This window comes from Euprymna scolopes, chromosome 37 (assembly GCF_053919585.1).
Source record: "Euprymna scolopes isolate OS-2025 chromosome 37, ASM5391958v1, whole genome shotgun sequence".
Lineage (NCBI taxonomy): Eukaryota > Metazoa > Mollusca > Cephalopoda > Sepiida > Sepiolidae > Euprymna > Euprymna scolopes.
In genome coordinates, this window is record NC_136518.1 from 8,550,728 (window position 1) to 8,569,467 (window position 18,740).

General features: G+C 31.9%; 1 long non-coding RNA gene across 1 annotated transcript in view; it reads left to right on the forward strand.

Moving 5' to 3' along the window:
* Window positions 1–16,114, forward strand: part of LOC145261072 (uncharacterized) — a 111,563-nt gene extending 95,449 nt beyond the window's left edge. The window contains exon 3 of the long non-coding RNA XR_013864402.1: window positions 13,598–16,114. This is a non-coding gene — a long non-coding RNA (uncharacterized LOC145261072). The remainder of the gene's footprint in view (window positions 1–13,597) is intronic.
* The last annotated feature ends 2,626 nt before the right edge of the window (window positions 16,115–18,740 follow it).

The following is an 18,740-nucleotide window of genomic DNA, read 5'->3' on the forward strand; positions in this document are numbered from 1 at the left end:
ATTTTATGAACAAGGAAAGAGACTCTCACGTTGTCATTTTTGAAGAAACAAGGGCAGATAACTCCAATAATTCAATGATCTTCCATAGAATATTGTTCAGAAAATGAATATTTATGATATAAGTCTCTATCCCACTGTTGCTTCTTGCCCTTCTCTCTCGGATCAGTTGAAAAATGCAACTAATCTAACAGATGACTTGGATTCAGTTGTAGATTGACAAGAAAATCAAATTTTATGAATAAGGAAAGACTCTCACGTTGTCATTTTTGAAGAAACAATGGCAGATAACTCCACAATAATTCAATGATCTTTCATGGAATATTAAAAAAAAAAATCGATTTGCCATCAGAAAATAGGCAACAACATTACCAATTCCGATACCCCCAAATGTTCCGATTTTTACAATTCTGATTAATCGTCCCAACACTAATATTTTTTTTTTAATGTTTTTAATTTTGCAGCGTGAAGATTATGCTACGACTGTAAGTTTTTTTTTCTTGTTCTTTTTCAGACATCAATTTAATTTAATTGGAGAGCTAAATGTTTTGGTTTTAAGTCTAGCCGATGGCACCATAATCATTTTTTTTTTTCTTTTTTTTCTAAACTTTTGAAATCGCTACTATATATTGCGTACAATATAACAATCAGAGAATTTGCTGAATAATATAATAAATACGAAATCTGCAAAAATTAAAATATATTTAACCATATTTTATGACCGGGCAACGCCGGGTGATCTGTTAGTATATATATATTTTTGTAGGTTTTTAATCTTACAAGTGTGTTCTTGCATTTTAGAAAATATCTGCATATTTGATACGCGTGTTTACGGTAATCGGGTGGGGGGGGGGATAACAATTATCTATGCTCTTATAATTTTTTTTTTTTTTTCTTGTATTGCTATTCATATTAAAAACCCTTTTTTCTATTTATTTAAAAAAAAAAAAAAAGACTTTGTTATATATGGGTCGTGGAATTGCGTTCATCTGAAAAAGATCTATTAAATGTTCTTTTAAACCCTATTAGTTTTTTTGGTTTTCTCATGGGATGATCACCTAACTATTACGTGTAATTATATTCACGCAGATATTCTACATGATTTATACTTGCGTAATATTTGCGTAAAAAGATTATATAGTAAACAAAAATCTCTTTCTATGTATATTTATGCATGCGTATATGTATTTGTTTAAAAGATTTTGCCTACCAAACTCCTCTGTCAGATTTTGGTCTACAGACATGAAACTTAATATATAGGGTATTCGAACTCATGCAAAACTTTATATTTGGGTTTTAGCCGGGGAAAATCGGTGTAAAACTGAACATTAAAAAAAAATTAAATTTGCCAGATGAACTTCGAACGACGGCATCACAAATATGCATGTGTAACGTAATAGCTATTGACACGTCTTTATAGCTCAAGCATTAATGTCAAAGGAAAAAGTAAATCGTAAGCTAACCATTTTGGTTTTGATATATTTCTATATATTGGTTCCAATATAATATAATAATAAATATGAAATCTGCATTAATTCAAATATCATATTTAAGGGTATTTTACGACCGGGCAATGCCGGGCAGCCTGCTAATAGTTAAATATTTAGAGTTTTATAAAGAATCGGAATCGGTAATTGTATCGGAATCAGGAAAAATATTGGAATCGTCCCATCACTATTATCTTGTATAAAATTGTATAACAAAACAGTGATTTTTTTTTTTTTACATTAGGGTCACCACTTATCAAGGCCCGGAGGCCACTCAGGGATAAGGGTTATTGTGTGTACAGTAATCAATGAGATAGTATTGTAGTAATCATTAGTATTGGGGGTTTTGATAGAGTGTCTTACTTAAGGGGGCGGTTTGTCAGTAATTTGTTTATGTTGGACTTGAAGACATCCAAGTTGTAGTCAGGTGGGAAACAGGCAAAAGGAAAAGAGTTCCACAGGCGTGCAGTTCGAAGAAAGAAGCTCTGCTCGTGGAATCTACGTTTGGATTTAGGCACAGATAAAGAGTGGGGAAAATTATTGACAGTGGTTTCAGCCAGACGGGTGTTTCTCGTGAAAGATTGGCGAGGAGGGACGAGACATTGGAGCTCAGACGAGCACTTGGCGACGCGGTTATTAAACATGCCTGCTTTTTGCATGGTTTGTTGCACTTTTATATATTTTTGTATATTTATCTATAAAATTAATTTGATGCAGAAAATTGTTTACGAGTCCAGAATTTTACTCTGCATATATGAATGATTCGTTAAAAAAAAAAAAAAATAAAAAAATAATTTTTAATTTAAAAAAATTTGATTAAAAAATAAAATTTTAATTTTTTTTTTTTTTTTTTTTTTTTTTTACGACCTGCCCCAGCGTAGTATAAACCCCCTCAACCTCCCCATGTTAAAGAACGACTTTTGAGGTTGAGGGAAGGATATTCCGAAAGCCGTTCTTAACATGGGGGTTAGGGTGTTTATATTACGCTGGGGCACGTCATAAAAATTTACCAAATTTTTTGCATCCTGTACAACTCTTTCAGCAAAACAGATCGAGTGTCTTTCGCGAGATCTATGTACGCCAGAAATATTAATAGCTTTTCAGATTTTTTTTTTTTTTTGTCAGTCATGACATTTTTTTTTTCTTTTTTTAAATAGCATTTTCAATATTAGCTACGTCAAACGATTGCATTTTGTGTGGACCATTCTTTTATGACTCCTTAGCCGGTAAAAATAGCTGCTAAGGGGACAAAATTGAAAGAAATTAAAATTTGGCAGGCATAAATCAACTTGAAGTGTCCTCTATGCATGCATACGTCAAAGTTAGTTCTTTTTTAGCTCTTTCTTATCCATTTGACTTTTTTAGCTATTTCGTATCCATTTGACAATAGCTCAAATAGCAGTGACTAAGGCTTGAGTGTTAAATGTTTTGGTTTTGATTCTAACTAATAGTATACGAGTCTTTTTTTTTTTTTTTTTTTAAATTGGTTCTATGTTTGGTGTCTGTCGATCGGCACTAACCCTATTCGGGTCTAACTGGCTTCCTCCATAGGAGAAAGTTTCATGGGAGTATGAAATTCACAAGCGGTCCCCAGTCGCATGCATATCCCTGTCAGGGGAGCTGATGACGTTAGTTTTTTGCAACTCTTGCAGGGAGGTGGCAATATCCTCCTACATACAGCGCCTGGTATTATTTTTTAAAAACAATGTTTACAAAATGTCTACGCACGTTCGTAGACATTTTGTAAACATTGTTTTTAAAAAATAAAAAATAATACTTCTATTATGTTTTAAACGACTGTAATAGTTTATTTTGGAAGTATATTTCATAAAGAAAATTGACAACCCACTTTAAAAACAGAAATTACGAGTTTTATATATTTTATTCGCAGTTTTTTGTTGACTCTTCTGGCGGCCATGTTGTAAGCCCTAACGGTATTTTTGGAGATTACCAACAATTCTCAAGTAAATAAAATGAGCATTATATGAAAATGTGTGACTTTAAGAAAATAACGAAATCTTACAAAATTAAACTTTAATAATAAATCCAACAAGTGATTAAGTGATAAACAAACTTCTTGAATTGTCTCCCCTTGGAATTCTTCAAAAATGAAAATAAAAAAAAATTCCTTTTAAATCTAAAATGTAAAAAAAAAAAAAAAAAAAAAAAAAAAAATCAATACTGCTACCAGGGTGCAAATTTAAGAACCACACCTTCAGCACTTGAAAGTCATCTCGAAGATGTTGAAGTGCTCAAACTTTAGCAGGGCTCTATCTACATTGCGAGTGAAACAGTCGCATTTGTGAGTGATTTTTCAAAATGGCAACTAGAAATAATGAAACGCTTATCTTTTGGCGATTGTATTTCTTTCACTGACAATCTTCCAAAGCTCACTACTGAGTGCAAAATATCTTTTCAACTTTTTTTTCTTACGAAAGCTGTTAGAAATAAGAAAGTTTATACCTTCAAGTATCAACATAACATTTGTTGTATATTTAGAATTACTTATTAAAAAAAAAAAAAAAAACACAGAAAAATCTTTGATGTACATACTCGTCACAGAACTAAGATGTCACATTCTAAAAATCATGTGGGTTTGGCTAGTAACTTTTCTATTTGGCTAGTAAACAAAAATATTTAGTTGTCAAGGGTCAACTAAGGATAAATTAGTCCATAGAGCCTCATTTAGACATTGTGAGACTTTCTGTTGCTGTCTCTTACACGTTCAGCTCACAAACAGGCTTCTGCGAGAAGACAAATCTGAACAGTTAGAAGACTTTTATACACTGATGGCAATTTCCGTTCGGACAAATTAATAATTACCCAAAAAGTGATCAATCATGACTAGGAAGATGCCATGATCACAAAACTACTGCACTGACAGATGGAATGATTGGAACGATTACTTAAAATCCATCAAAGAACTCTGAGAATATTTCCCAAGGAAGAGCTGGGTGACCGTAAGCCGAGCAAAAGTGAAGATTAGACTAATAGCCAGTAATCGACATGATTAAGGATCAGCAGCAACAAACACCCAGACAGACAACGACAGTGATGGAAAAACTTGTATGGCATCAAGATATGATGTATTTTCACCTTTTTTTTTAATTACATTTTCACCCCTAAACTAAGCATGTTGCCACTTTGATGTAGGAGGCTACTATCAGGGACAGAAGCTACAGGGGTACTATGTGGGGAGTTGGGCAGCAAGATGTCGGTTCACGTTACACTTGAACTCTGCATGTCAGTTAAGTGTACATACCTCGCTTGCTTCTATCTTTATGCTCCATAGTAAAAAATAACCAGAAACATGGATCGTGAGCGTAGAGTAAAAAAACGCACGAGACGTTCTTTTATTTACATCGGAAGAAAAACAAAAACGTACAAAATGAAGATAATCCCTACAGAATTTTCTTAGAACAAGAGCAGATAACTCTTTTAGACTGTCGGACATTGATATTTTTAACACTCCTCCTCAATTGCTGACAGTCTAAATTTCCAGTTCTTTAAGACCTAACAGTTCCCCGAGCTTCACAAACTGTGTGCTCACATGTCCTTTTGTCTGCTACCATGTCTTTACTCTGACGGTACTCCAGTTTAACTGTTTTCTTTTCCACCTGCTCTCGAATATAGTGAAATTTAATATCAACATGTTTGGCCCTTCCATGATGCTGTGGGTTCTTTGTCATACATATTGTTAACTGATTATCCTCGTAGATAAGTGTTGGCGTAACTGAGGTTCTTAATAAAGCACCTTGAAGGCGCTGCATCCAAACAGCCTCTTGTGCTGCATTTGCTAATGCCATGCATTCAGTTTCAGCCGTTGACAATGCAACACAAGTTTGCCTTTTACTTCTTCAGCTGACAGAAACTGTCAAAACTGTTTTATCACTTGTAGTAAAATTACAAATGTATAACCCTTAAACTTGGGTTCGACATGTTTTATTGCTGTAGGTTAAACAATAAAATTGTGCTGCAGAAACAGTGAGTCAAATATGCAACGTGTGTGGCCGTTATAACAGATCGTCAAGTAAGAAATTGGTTTACAAGTTTCGCTTCGGTGATTTGAGCTTGGAAGGTAAACATGGGTGCCCATCAGACATTGATAAAGATATTTTAAACACATTAATGGAGAATGTGCCTCGTTATAGCACTCATGAATTAGCAGAAAAACAAATAAACAATATTTCACAGCACAACATTTGCCCTTACTTAAACGAGATATGTAAGGTTAGCAGACGAGGCACCTAGGTTCCTCATTCTGTACATCAGTAAAATGAGGCAGATCGTCTTTCCATCGCCACAGGTCACATTTCCATGCAGCGAAACGAGTTGTTTCTTGATCGTTCCATAACAGGCGATGAAAAATGAGTTCCTATGAAAATATTCAAAGCAAAAATCAGTCGTTTTATTAAGGTAATTCATCGCAATCTAAATATAAAATCTATCGACGAAAAAAGTTGCTGTACGTTTGATGGTATACTCATGGCATTATCCATCACGAATGTTTGCAAGCTACAAAAGTGATATATTTCTGTCTTAGAAAACCGTTGGAGTCGAGACATTTCGCTTACCCATCCAAAGAGAAAATTATCGCCTGCATCTGAGTACCCCTGGAGATTAATGCGCAACGATGGATCCAATATTTGAATGGTAAGATATGATTATGATTTTACGGGGGTACTATGGGTTTTACATGAAAGAGGATAGCTGTGGTACGAACAGGTCGGAAGGTGATAGTTCAATGCTTTATTTAGAAATGCATTCTTAGCATGGAGTGTTTTGTAACTATTCTGTACTTTCACCTAACAATTTCATAAAAAATCATAATTATATTGTACTAACGTTATTATTTAGAAAACTATTCTGAACATGGGGATGGGAGGGTGTTTTGTAATGATTCTGTAGTTTCACCTAACAAAAAAAAAAAAAAAAAAGGTATTGTAAAACTTGAAAATAATATTACACAAAATAACGCTGTGATTTTATTTTATTTTGTTAAAAATTGTTTTTGGTTAATTTTAATTTAAACGGCTTCACTCGACACCACTTGATTTATTGAAGTAAAAAAAACGCTTTAAAATGAGTTAAAAGACACAAACCATTTATCCAGTTAAGTAAAAGAATAACTTATCTCGCCTATGATAGCATTTATTGGGTTTGTTTTACAATCCACAGAGGTATGAAAAAGTAGTTAACAAACAAATATATAACAAATAAATGTTACCAAAGGCAAGATAAGTTACTCTTCTACCTACTGCGATAAATATTTGCATGATAAGATATGATTATGATTTTATGGGTTTTAAATGAAGAGAGTATGGTTATGGTCGGAAGGTGATAGTTCGAGTGCTACCTTGATGTCTAAAACTGGATCCCTGCATTGGCACGAGAAGGTATGATGATCGCTAACAGAAACGTCTTTTTATACTTTTGTTTTATTTATTATTTGTATAGTAAAGTACATAAAAATTTGGGGTATTATTTTTACGACCCAACCTCTTCATCTTAAGAACGGCTCTCAGAATAAACACCTCCAACCTCCCCATGTTAAGAACGGCTTTCGAGGTTGCTTATTCCAAAAGTATTTGTGTTTGTTGAAGTTTATGATTTGATGTTTTCGTTTCTAATAACTTATTTACAATTTCTGCCGTTTATATTTTTCTAACCGTGCGGCTCGTTAGTCAAGCAGTCGAAAGAGGACACCCATATCGGGTGGTCATTCTTTTGGAGGCACAAGTTTGAATCCTGTACGAGTCTTACTTTTCATTTTTTTTTTTCACAATTTTCTTTGTTTATCTCTTGCCCTGTGGACTAAATCGTTTATTTAATGGCTTCAAGCAATATACCAGGAATGTCAGTGATTAATATAACAAAAAAAAAAAAAAAAAAAAAAAAATGAAAAAAGATGAATTTCACAAATTAGGAGCTCAAGGTGTTCCTTTGTAATCACCTAAAACAAAAAAAAACTAGAATCTTTTTTTTTTTTCCCCCTCTAGGAGTGCAGTAAAAAGTGTTAATCCACAATAACGTTTTTTATGCTGAAAGTATCGACTGATATGTTTAAAAGAGACAGGAAGACATTCATTGACGAAACAAAAGTAATCTACCACCCTTACTCAGTAATCGTTTGAAGCACGGCAAAATTAAATTTTTAAAGCAGAGAGAGAAAGAAAAGGGAAACAAAACGTGATAGAAAGAGCCCCCCCCCAAAAAAAAGCAAGAAAAAAATTGAAAAAAAAAAAAAAAAAATTGAACTAAATGGGTAAAAAACTAATAATGTATAGTGATTTGGCTTTTCCTTTAAAAAAAAAAAAAAAGAAAAAAAAATCACTGAAAGGAGAAGTCACATTCCTAATTATGTGTGTGTGTGCATACACACAAAAATATTGTAAGGAGTCTATATGGATCGACCAAGGTTTCAACATTTTCATGTTTCATCAGGACTCCAAAGCGAATTTTGTAGTCAGAGTCTAAAAAATAAAATTTTCCTCGAAGGTCATTGAAAAAGTGAAAGGAACAACCCTTTCTTAATGACTGATCGATCTGCGTAGACTCCTGACACTGATATGCAGAAGTTTAAATGTAATATAAACAAATATCTTGTTAATCTTTCCTAGACATGGCCCCAAATAGTAGCCGTTTACGTTCAAGTGGCGATATGTTTTGTAAGGGGTGAACATGAGTAAAAAAAAATGTTTATGTAATTTTAATTATATAAAAGCTCTACATTTGTACAGAGCACTTTTTGAAAAAGTTTTGGTTTAACAATATACCTGAACTTAATCAACGATGCACACTAAAATCATGTGCGTTAAACACATGAAATATTCAGCTCTGCATTTTATGTGCTGAAAATTTTTTTTTTTTTTTTTTTCCAATTGCAAAAATAATGTAGATTATATCTTATTTATGCAACTCAAATTCATTATTTTTGTGAATATGTGTCTAGTCCAACACAAATATTCAATATGCCTGAAAAGCATCTAATGCTATCATGTAATCTCTATATAAATAAAATCAACTCATTTTTTCCCGTCGGATTTTGACATTAATAGGATTAAAAATCAAGATATTTCATGCAAATATAATATGCACAAACGGCAGAACAATATCTGAGGTGTGTTATAGGCTTATTATTTCTCAAATTCCTCGATAATTTTAGATTTCTATACTTTTTCTGCTGAGAAGTCACGGCCAAAATCGGTTAAGATCAATGGAAGTGGTAAAATATTTTCTCTCTAATAAATTCCTCCTCCCCCTGCCACCACTTAACACCGTTTGGGGATCGTTCACAAGGAACAGTTGAGAAGAGAACACCGGTTTGGCTTCGTAGTTCTTTCATGTGAAGTTATTTAAAATCACTAAACTAAGCTGCAGTGCTCTGTGGCGTAGTTGTTAGCGTGCTGGACAGTTCACATTATATTTTCACGTTCGCGCCGACCTACCGTAGTCGTTTTTTTTTTTTTTTTTCCTAAACAACTGGAATGGACTTTTCTTGGTGGCCGAACTGTTAACGTTGCAGATGTTTTTTTTTTTTTTTTTTCACACTTTATTTTCCTACTTTTACTCATTACTCCGGGTTTGATCCTTCCTACTTACCTACCATAACATTTTTTAACCCCCCCCCGTCCCGGAAACAAACACTCGGACAACGCCGGGTACCCCCGCTAGTAATCCATATTTTGAATTAGAAAGCAAAGTTATCTTGCTCAGATAGCAATTCATGTAACAAAGCAGTATTTGATTTAGACTAGCCTCTTTTTGTTTTTTTCTTCCACTATGTTATTGGGATAAATATAATTTATTTTACTTTTTTTTTTTCTGAAAATATATAACCTGCTGAGGTCCCTGTTAAAGTGAAGACATTTTGCCATAATCATCCAAACTGAAATGTGAGCTGACACTTCTAATAAAATCAAAGTACTGACATTTCTCTACTGATTCCTTACAATTATTTGTTTGTCATAATATTAGGTAAAATAGTTTTCATTTGTTTATAGATGATTTTTAAGGCTATAAGTGGACTTCCTTTTTTCCACCGTCACCAACTAAGCATCTTACAATTTTTTTTTACTTATTGAGTGACCATCGTTTATACAGACCCAGGGGCCACTCAAGATTAAAGAGATCGTTAGTTGGATCATAATCACCTCTACAAGATGTTCGGACTGAGCTTTGATCTATGGTCTTCCTGTGAAACTTTCCCAACGAATACTCGTTTAGCTACAACAACTATCAACAAATTTCTCTCATTCTCTGTCTGTGCCAAAAACTAAACAAAAATTCCATGAGCAAAGTTTCTTTCCTAGAACTGTCCGTGGAACACAATATCATGGAGCTGCTTCCCAGCTGACTATAACATGGTCACTTTCAGGTCTAATGCAAATAAGTTCTTGTTGAGCCGGCCTCTTAAATAATCAAGTTCCACCATTACTGATCATGTTATTCCACCACTTAATCCTTAGCCGAGAGTCTCCGGGTCTTGATAAGCAGTGGATGGAGAGAAGATTACTTAAGAGGAATTGAATTATCCAATAGAACAGTTCAACAAGTATTTATTTACATTCGACTTGAAGATGACCATGCGGTAGTTGAAATAATCTTCTATTTCATGTAGTTATTTAGATTATTTTTTCTTCTGTCATGTTTAAAAATAAAGACAGGACAAATATAAAGGAATCTGGGGCGGGGGGGGGGAGCAAGTAATATTTGTAGCTTGCAACAGGAACCAAGTAATAAAACTTTATAGAGTAAAAATAAACTTGGTTCATTCTTCACGTATTCTTTTTTATATTTGTTTAAATTTTTTTTTTTTTTTTACAATTAATTGTTTATCATAACATTAGGTAAAATATTTTTCATTTTAATTTTTAAAATCTTGTTCTGCTATCTTGTTTATTGAATGAGCTGCGGATGGTGAAATGTGCTTTTTTTTTTTTTAAATATTTTTTAAAGCTTTTCTTTTTGCTTAGTATTTTCCGTTTCATAATGCATCTTTATTTCATTTGCTTTTTTTTTTAAATTTTATTCTTTTACTATAGATGAAGATACAGTGGATAAAAGTGCTAAGTGACTTTTCCTCGGATAAAGGCTTTTTGTTTTGAACAAAAAAAAAAAATACAAAACCCCAAAAGACAAACGGTAAAACAAAACTAGTTTTATATATTATTTTTATTCAAATTCATTATTGAGATGAGTTTTATTTATTAATTTTTATTTATTGCGGACTATTATCCTCATCTTTCTTGTTGTTATTGTTGTTGTCGTTTCACAACGTTTCAGCCAATAATTAATAAAGATAATAGTCTGCAATAGATAAATAAATAAATTAATAAATAATATTCATCTCAATAATGAATTCCAATTAAAAAATGTATATAGTATCTTCTTTGTTTAGAATTAAACCTATTTTAATAACAAAAAATACATAATAATCATTAGAAAAAATTATAAATTCCTATGTATAGGTCATTTGCTGTAGTATTGGATCGTATGTGTTTCATTTTTTTAACGTACAGTGATAGGGATATTTGGTAGATAGTATTGGACTGCTTTTGAATTTGATATTCCCATTCCAACTGTTCCTCTGGCCTTTGTTAGGTGGTAACTGTGACTGGATAGAAACTCTGAATCTCCTAATTGCATTCTCAGCAATTACTGCCAACTATGGAGTTGTTGTCTCACCACATTTGGGCCAAGTAAGCCTCTGGCCGGCTTTGGGTAGGATTGAAACCGCTATCTTCAGACAATTATCACCTGGAACAGTAGAGATTCAACGTCTATCAACTGCGCCACGGACCCAGAGGACAACTAAGAAAAGATAAGGATAATAGTCTGCAAATAAATATCACCTACTAGGTTTCAAAGCTGGTTCTGAACTTTTTAAAAGTAGAACAGCTTTTTGCCCTTCAGAGTCCGTAGCGTAGTGGATAGAGACGTTGAATCGTTACAGTTCCAAGTGAGCATTGTCTGAAAATAGCAGTTTCAATTCTACCCAAAGATAACAGCAACTATGGAAGGCAGTAATTACTGAGGATGCAGTTAAGAGATTCAGCGTTCCTTTCAAACACACTCACAGGTGGTGCCTGCATCTGTCCATTGAGGTATGGAAGTACAAAATGGATACAAAACTTTCGCGATTCTTCAAAACTGCTTAAATATATTTTGGGAAAAATTATTTAGATATGTTTTGTTACTTTTATTTGAAAACTGTTATCCTCATCCTTTATAGTTGTTTCACGACAACGTTTCGGCCAACTGACCTTTGTCAGGTTGTTAACCATGACAGGAAACGAATGCTGAATCTTTAACTGTATCAAGATGAGGATAATAGTCCACAAATAAAGAAATAAATATAACCTACTAGGTTTCAAAGCTGGTTCTGAACTTTTTTTTAAAGTAGAACAGGGTGTTCTGAGCAGCTCCTGCCCAGATGTGGCAACAGTACTTCATTTTAGGACGTATCTGGTTCTTACACAGGTAGAGGATTGGTTGGGGGGTTAGATACCTTTTGAAGTTGTAAAATGGCACAACCATTTTTCCAATGACATTGGAAACAGATTTGATGCAAGTCTTCTATTTCAGGTCATGAGTGAAGGTCAGACCCAGAAGCGTGTCAAAGCAGGTAGTTTCTTTGAGACCAGAGAGAGCCATTCATATCAATTGGGGCCAAGTGGGGATCAGAGTGTTTATGGTGAAAAGAGATAAAAGTTTGGTTTTGGATGTGTTAAAAGTAACCAACCACCATTTTCCCCATTGCATCATACATACAGCATTCCTATGCTGTCATGGGTAACAACTTGACGAAGGCCAGAGGAATAGTTGGCTGAAACGTTGTGAAACAACTATAAAAATGAGGATAACAGTCAGCAAATAAAAATATGCAAATTACTCATCTGAAAAGAATTCCAATAATTAAATGATATATACCATTCAATACGGACCTGACAATGGAAGATCAGATAACAAAACAAAAAGAAAACTTGGACAAAAAAAAAATATAAAACTAGTTTTCAACAACAAAATATTTTATCACAGACGTTTTTAAATTTTACACGGTCACAAAAATACGCAAGAATCTATGATGCAACGGATAAAAGTGCTAAGTACATTCAGTTCTAAGTGACAATTCTCCTCATAATATGGTTACGAGTTACTTACGCCTACTACCTGATTGTGGCCGATAGAACGAGATTAAGAAACTTTAAGGATTAAATAATGAGTTACCTCTGAACGTCTGTTCAACAAGACGCAACCGAAACAGAGTGGGCATTACATCAATAGAAATGCTGTGAGAAAAATAACACCTAAGATGAGAATGGTAATCCGAATAATCCAAATCCTCATCTCAAAATTTTTCAAAAATTGTAGTAAATGATTAATTTTTAAGAAAATTTAAAAAAAAATTACCATCCAATTCTTTGGCGTTAATATACAGGGTGACACACACAGAAAAAAAAACAAAAAAAAACGGTCATTACTTAAACTTAAATAAATTTTGAAATAATTAATAGGGCTATGACAACAGCATATTCTTTTCCTTGTTTTGATTCTCAGGTATATATCCATTGATATCTTATGTTTTTATGTAGAGTGATGTGATCCTTGGTTGATTAACTGTGTCGGATATATACTAGAGAGTAAAAACAATGAAAAGAATATGCTGTTGTCATAGGTTTAGTTATTTTGAAACAAAATGAAATTCTCCTTTTTCTTTTCTACACATTTTCTTCTTTATGATTTTCTCTCTTTTTTTTTTCCCCTACCTTTTCTGCTTTTTATTTGTTCTTTTTATTGCGGATATCATATTTTTTTATTATAAATATTTTTTATCGTAAATATTTTTTATCGTAAATATTTTTTATCGTAAATATTTTTTATCATCAATATTTTATTTTATTTATTCCTGTCTTCTACTTTGGCTCTTTCTTTATTTTTTATTTATTTATTTATTTTTTTTTTTTTTAGATTTCTATGTTTTATTCTTTTTCTTCAACCTTCTTTTCTTTCTCCTCTTTCTTTTTTGCTCTTAAAGTAAGAGAGTCAAAACAATGAAATGAATATGCTGTTGTCACAGCCCTAATAATTAACCAATCCTTTTTATCTTTCAGATTTACCAAAAAGAATTAATGCTCTAAGAGTCCATTAACTTTTTTGACCTTTGAGATGCCACTGACAACTGAAGAAAAGGCATTTATAGTTAAAGCATATTTTTGGCAAAGTCTATCTATCTATCTATCTATCTATCTATGCAGCCAATTGCAATTCAAAGAATGGTTTGGATGTCGTGAATTTCACGTCCACTCAACGATCTACAAATCCGCCAACAAGTTCAGAACCCATGGAAAGTTCGATCGTAGCCGGCTGAGAGCTAGAAACATGCATGTCCACGGATATACCTTTTATGCAGGTAGTAATATTTAATAATAAAAATAAATAAAAATACATCCTATAAAAAAAAAATGGCGACTCATTCACATTTATATGAATGACAAAAAGAGCTAATAGCGCTTTAAAACACTAAGGTAGCAAAATAAATAATTAACAGCTTTTTGAATCTGTTAATTATTTATTTAATTAGTTAATTTTAGTTAATGTCTCTAAAAACAACAAAGGTAAAGACACTAACAGACAATCATACTATGGATGACCGAAATCAACAAGGATACCACGCAGAAACTCTGATCTTATTTGAAGCACATCTTTAAGCGCCAGTGAAACAAAGAGTTTTTATAGTACAGACTTGAAACTCTGGAGACGTCTGCTGTATAGGCTGAAGTTTTGTGTCGATATAAATAAAATTTTGGAAGTTGGTCGGATTTTGGTGATAATTTTTTTTGTGTCACCCTATATCTCAAAGCATTTATCCTTTTCAAGCATCACAGGTTGATTCCTAAAATTATTACTCTGAGAGAAATGAGTTTTATTTTAGTTAAATAGTGATTCGGGCCACGATCACAGTGTAGTATCTGTTCTGATGTTTCACTTAAATTAATTGGTTCTTGGTCAATGTAGGGGAAACCCTCCATACTGAGACAATTACTATTTATTTGGATACTGTCAGAGTGGCCCCTTTTGGGGGGGGGGAGAGCTCGTCACCCCCCCCCCCCATTAAAACGACCTTGTGTCTAATTCTTTTTCGTGGGGAAGCAAATAAATTTTATTGGTTGAATAGGATTTGAACTAAAAACAAACAGATTTTTTTTTTTGTACTGAACTACACCTAAAACTTCAGGTTAGGGTTAGGTTTTGGTTATTAAAAAAAAAAAAAAAAAAAAAAAGTTTTGTTCAAATTCTATAGAAGAATAAAATAAACGATTTTTTTTTTCTCTTTAAAATTTTTGAGTGAATGGGTACTTATGTGTATATGTTGGCCCCCCCCCCCCCAAAAAAAAAAACGCTGACTCATCAGTGTTACATCCTCTTGAATGTGTTTTTACTAAACAAAGCATGGATGGTGCAAATAAAGTTTACCAAATTTTCATTTTATTAGATTTTGTCTTTTTTTTTTTTTTTTTTTTTTTTTTTTTTTTTGTAGGATTTAAGGAGCACAGTTTGAAACATATCTTTCGGTCGAGTTGGTATATAAAAAAAAAAACCCCAAATAAAACACGCCCGGACAACGTCGGATAAGATACCACTAATTAAACACAAAATTAGTTTTTGCTACTAAAATTCTTTACGTTCCTATTTCAAAAAAATTTTTTTTTTTAAAAGAAAGATAACTGTGTGGAAAAAATTCTAAGGTTAAAAATTGGTTGACTAAGTATTTTCGTTGTGTTTATTGTAGAGAGAAAAAAAAAAAAGCGGGTGGTTTCCATTAAAAACATTCAAAATTGTTTGTTTCTGCAAATGTGAGGATTCATATTTTATTATTTATCAATGTTTTGATTGTATTGGCTATGAAGAAACAGCTGTTAGCTTTTAAATAAAGACCAACTTGGCTCGAAACGAAAACTTGTCTTTGTTGAAAAATATCACAATTCATAACTGCTCTAAATATTAGTAGCATTGAGACGTCTAATACTTATTTAGCTTAATGCTTGTGTTTATCTAATTATGTGTGTATATGTACATATATAGTATAGAAGATCAGTTCTAACCTTTGGCCGATGAAACCGGTACTCGCAAATGACCTCAGCAAATGTCCATTTAAATAGACATTCACCCACCGCTTTTATAGTGCTTGAGCTGCTTGTTTATTTACAAAAACACAGCAAGCCTCGCATTAATTCCAATTAAGCAGTGGGCGAGGTACATTTACGACAGTGCTATATATATATATATATATATATATATTATATATAGATGAATAACAAAAAAACTTATAGATCTTTAAAAGCGTTAAGGTAGCGAAATAAATAAATTCTCGATAAAAACAACAAATTTTAAATTTAAAAGGGATAAAAAAAAAAAAAGTGGTGTGTTATCGTAGCTCAGCGGTAGAACACCAAACTGCGAATACTGGTGTCAGGAGTTCGATCGTAGCCCATGCTGATGATGGCTGAGAGCTAGAAACATACATGTCCATGGGTATACCTTTTATGCACGTAATAATATTCAATAATAAAAATAAATAAAAATACATCCTATGAAAAAAAAAAAGTGACTCATTCATATTTATATGAATATCCAGAAGAGCTAATAGCTCTAAAAACATTAAGGTTGCAAAAAAAAAAAAATAACAGCTTTTTGAAGCTGTTAATGTCTCTAAAAACAACAAATCATATATATATATATATAAGGTGTGTGAAAAATAATGTTTTTATATATATATATATATATATATATAGTTGAATGTCAAAAAACAAATTTTTTTTCACCAACCTAATACATAAATATAAGTAAAAAAAAAAAATTTTTTTTTTTTAATATACATTTTTTTTTTAAAAATAATTTTTGCTATTTTACTTATAAATTCTTGTATTTTTTTTTAACATAACAGACACACATTACAGAAAAATTAGATATATAAATTCAATGTCCTTTAACCAATTTAAAACCAAAGGTACTTTCCTTTGCTTAGATTTGATTTGATGAAATTTTATTGATTCGCATGTTAGAATGTCATAAATCCAATTCAAAAAGAATTTTTTTTCTAGAATTTGATTGGGAAGCATTAAATTTCAACGTTCCCAAATGAGAACATCGGCTTATTTGAGATAAAAATCTAAAAACATTTCCCCAAAATCTTGCAGGTGGCATGCATGGATATAACTGCTAACATGTTCAATCTTTTCAAAAACATTAACATCTAAATAAAAAAAAAAAAAATAAAAAAAATAAAAAAATAAATAAATAAAAATAAATAAATAATAAATAAATAAAAATAAATAAATAAATAAAAATAAATAAATAAAAATAAAAAAATAAATAAATAAAAAAAACATTCAAGTATCTATCCTCAATCCTCATCAATCTGGAAATCTAATATTTTGGGCAACTTGAGTAACCCCGTGAAGAATCGAAAAAATTTAATGAAAAAATGTTATACATTTTCATTTGTAAAAAGCTAATTTTTTTTCTTTTTTTTTTTTTTTAATACATTTAAATTCCATTTTTTTTTGTTGTTTTTTTTTTTTTAATCTCTCAAACTTGCTGGTCATAATTCAAGAAAGTTGCAAATACTTTAAATATCAATATATACATTTTTCTTTTTCTTTTGAAATCGAATAATCGGTTCGGATGCGTTTTCAGCATCCTAAATTCTATTTTAAAAAGCTGGAAAGAGAATTTGTGCTGCCGAAAACGAAAACATTGCTACAGCGTCCCACGTTAATGTTTTAATAGATCAAAAATATGATTTGGGAAGCTGGAAACTAACAAATTACAACGGCGTCCCAAATTCATGTTTCAATAGATGAAAATAAAATTTGGGACGTGAAAATGTAAAAACATGTGGCAGATATACAAACAACAATTTAATGGACGTCTATTTCAGTAATAAATATACATTTTTTTTTCTTGTACAAAAGACCGAGAGGATTTTATTTTTTGGATATATTAAGATTCTTTTTTGTTTAAATTCTTTGGTCGTAATTCAAGAAACCTTGGTATAAAATTTGAAAATATTTTAAATAAAGGAATTTGCATTCCCCCCCCCCCCTTTTTTCTTCTTCCATTTATCAGTGATTGAAAAAAAAAAAAAAAAATTCACATCTAACACATGCTAACATTTACAGAAAAAACAAGCTGAGCATGCAGGATCCCCTTCCACGAGTGAAAAATTTACCTTTACCATGACTAATGTTTGTGCAAAATTTTTTTTTTTTTTTTTTTTTTTTTTTTTTTTAATCCAAGGCATGGTTATTGAGATAGGTATGAACGGATAAACGATTTGGGAGCAATTTTACCACCATAATTCTCCCTCCCCCTCTAGGGAAGGGGGAGGGGAGCAACAGTGTTATCCCGAGAAATCAGTTCTGGCAAAAATTTACTTTCATTATGACTAATGTTTGTGCAAATTTTTTTTTTTTTTAAATTCCAAGGCGAGCTTATTGAGAAAAGTGTGAACAAACGAACGGGAGTGAATTATTAGTATTAGGTCCAATCCCTCTTGTCGAGGGGGGGGGGAAATCCATGTATATCCATATATCATTCCCCTCCACCGCATACTCAGTCATGTTTGCGTAGCTTTCACGACACACATACAGACAGACTTACAGAGCGATGCAGTTGCACGTTATTTCTATGGAAGCAAAAATTAAATAAAGACAAAAGAAAAGAAAAACACAAAAAAAAACCATCAAAAATTGAACAAAAACGTATTCCACATTCACAGTAAACATGGGTTGTGCAAATTTTATAATAAGTAATAGTTAATAATAATAGTTAATAATATTGATAATAAATATTAAGCTCGTTCGGCAAGTTTCCTTTGAGTTTAGGAAAATTATTAACCCTTTACGACCTGGTTGAACTAATTCGTTCAGTTATAAATAAATACAATGGCATAAATAAAGTGGGAATTGATTAAAACACACCTTGTACATATTACTTTCAGATTGCAACTGTCCATTGTATATTCAGTATGCGGCCATCTAAAATTAACAATAATTATTTTTTTTTATCATCTACATCATAAAAGGTTAATGAGATATATATATATATATGCATTTTTTTTTTTTTTTTTTTAAATATTGGAATTTATTTGCAACAGTGTGTGTCATACTATGCAGTTTTTTTTTTTTTTAATTATTGTTTATGGTGTTTATGTAAGTATTATTAAAAAAACATTAAATCCACAGGACTGGG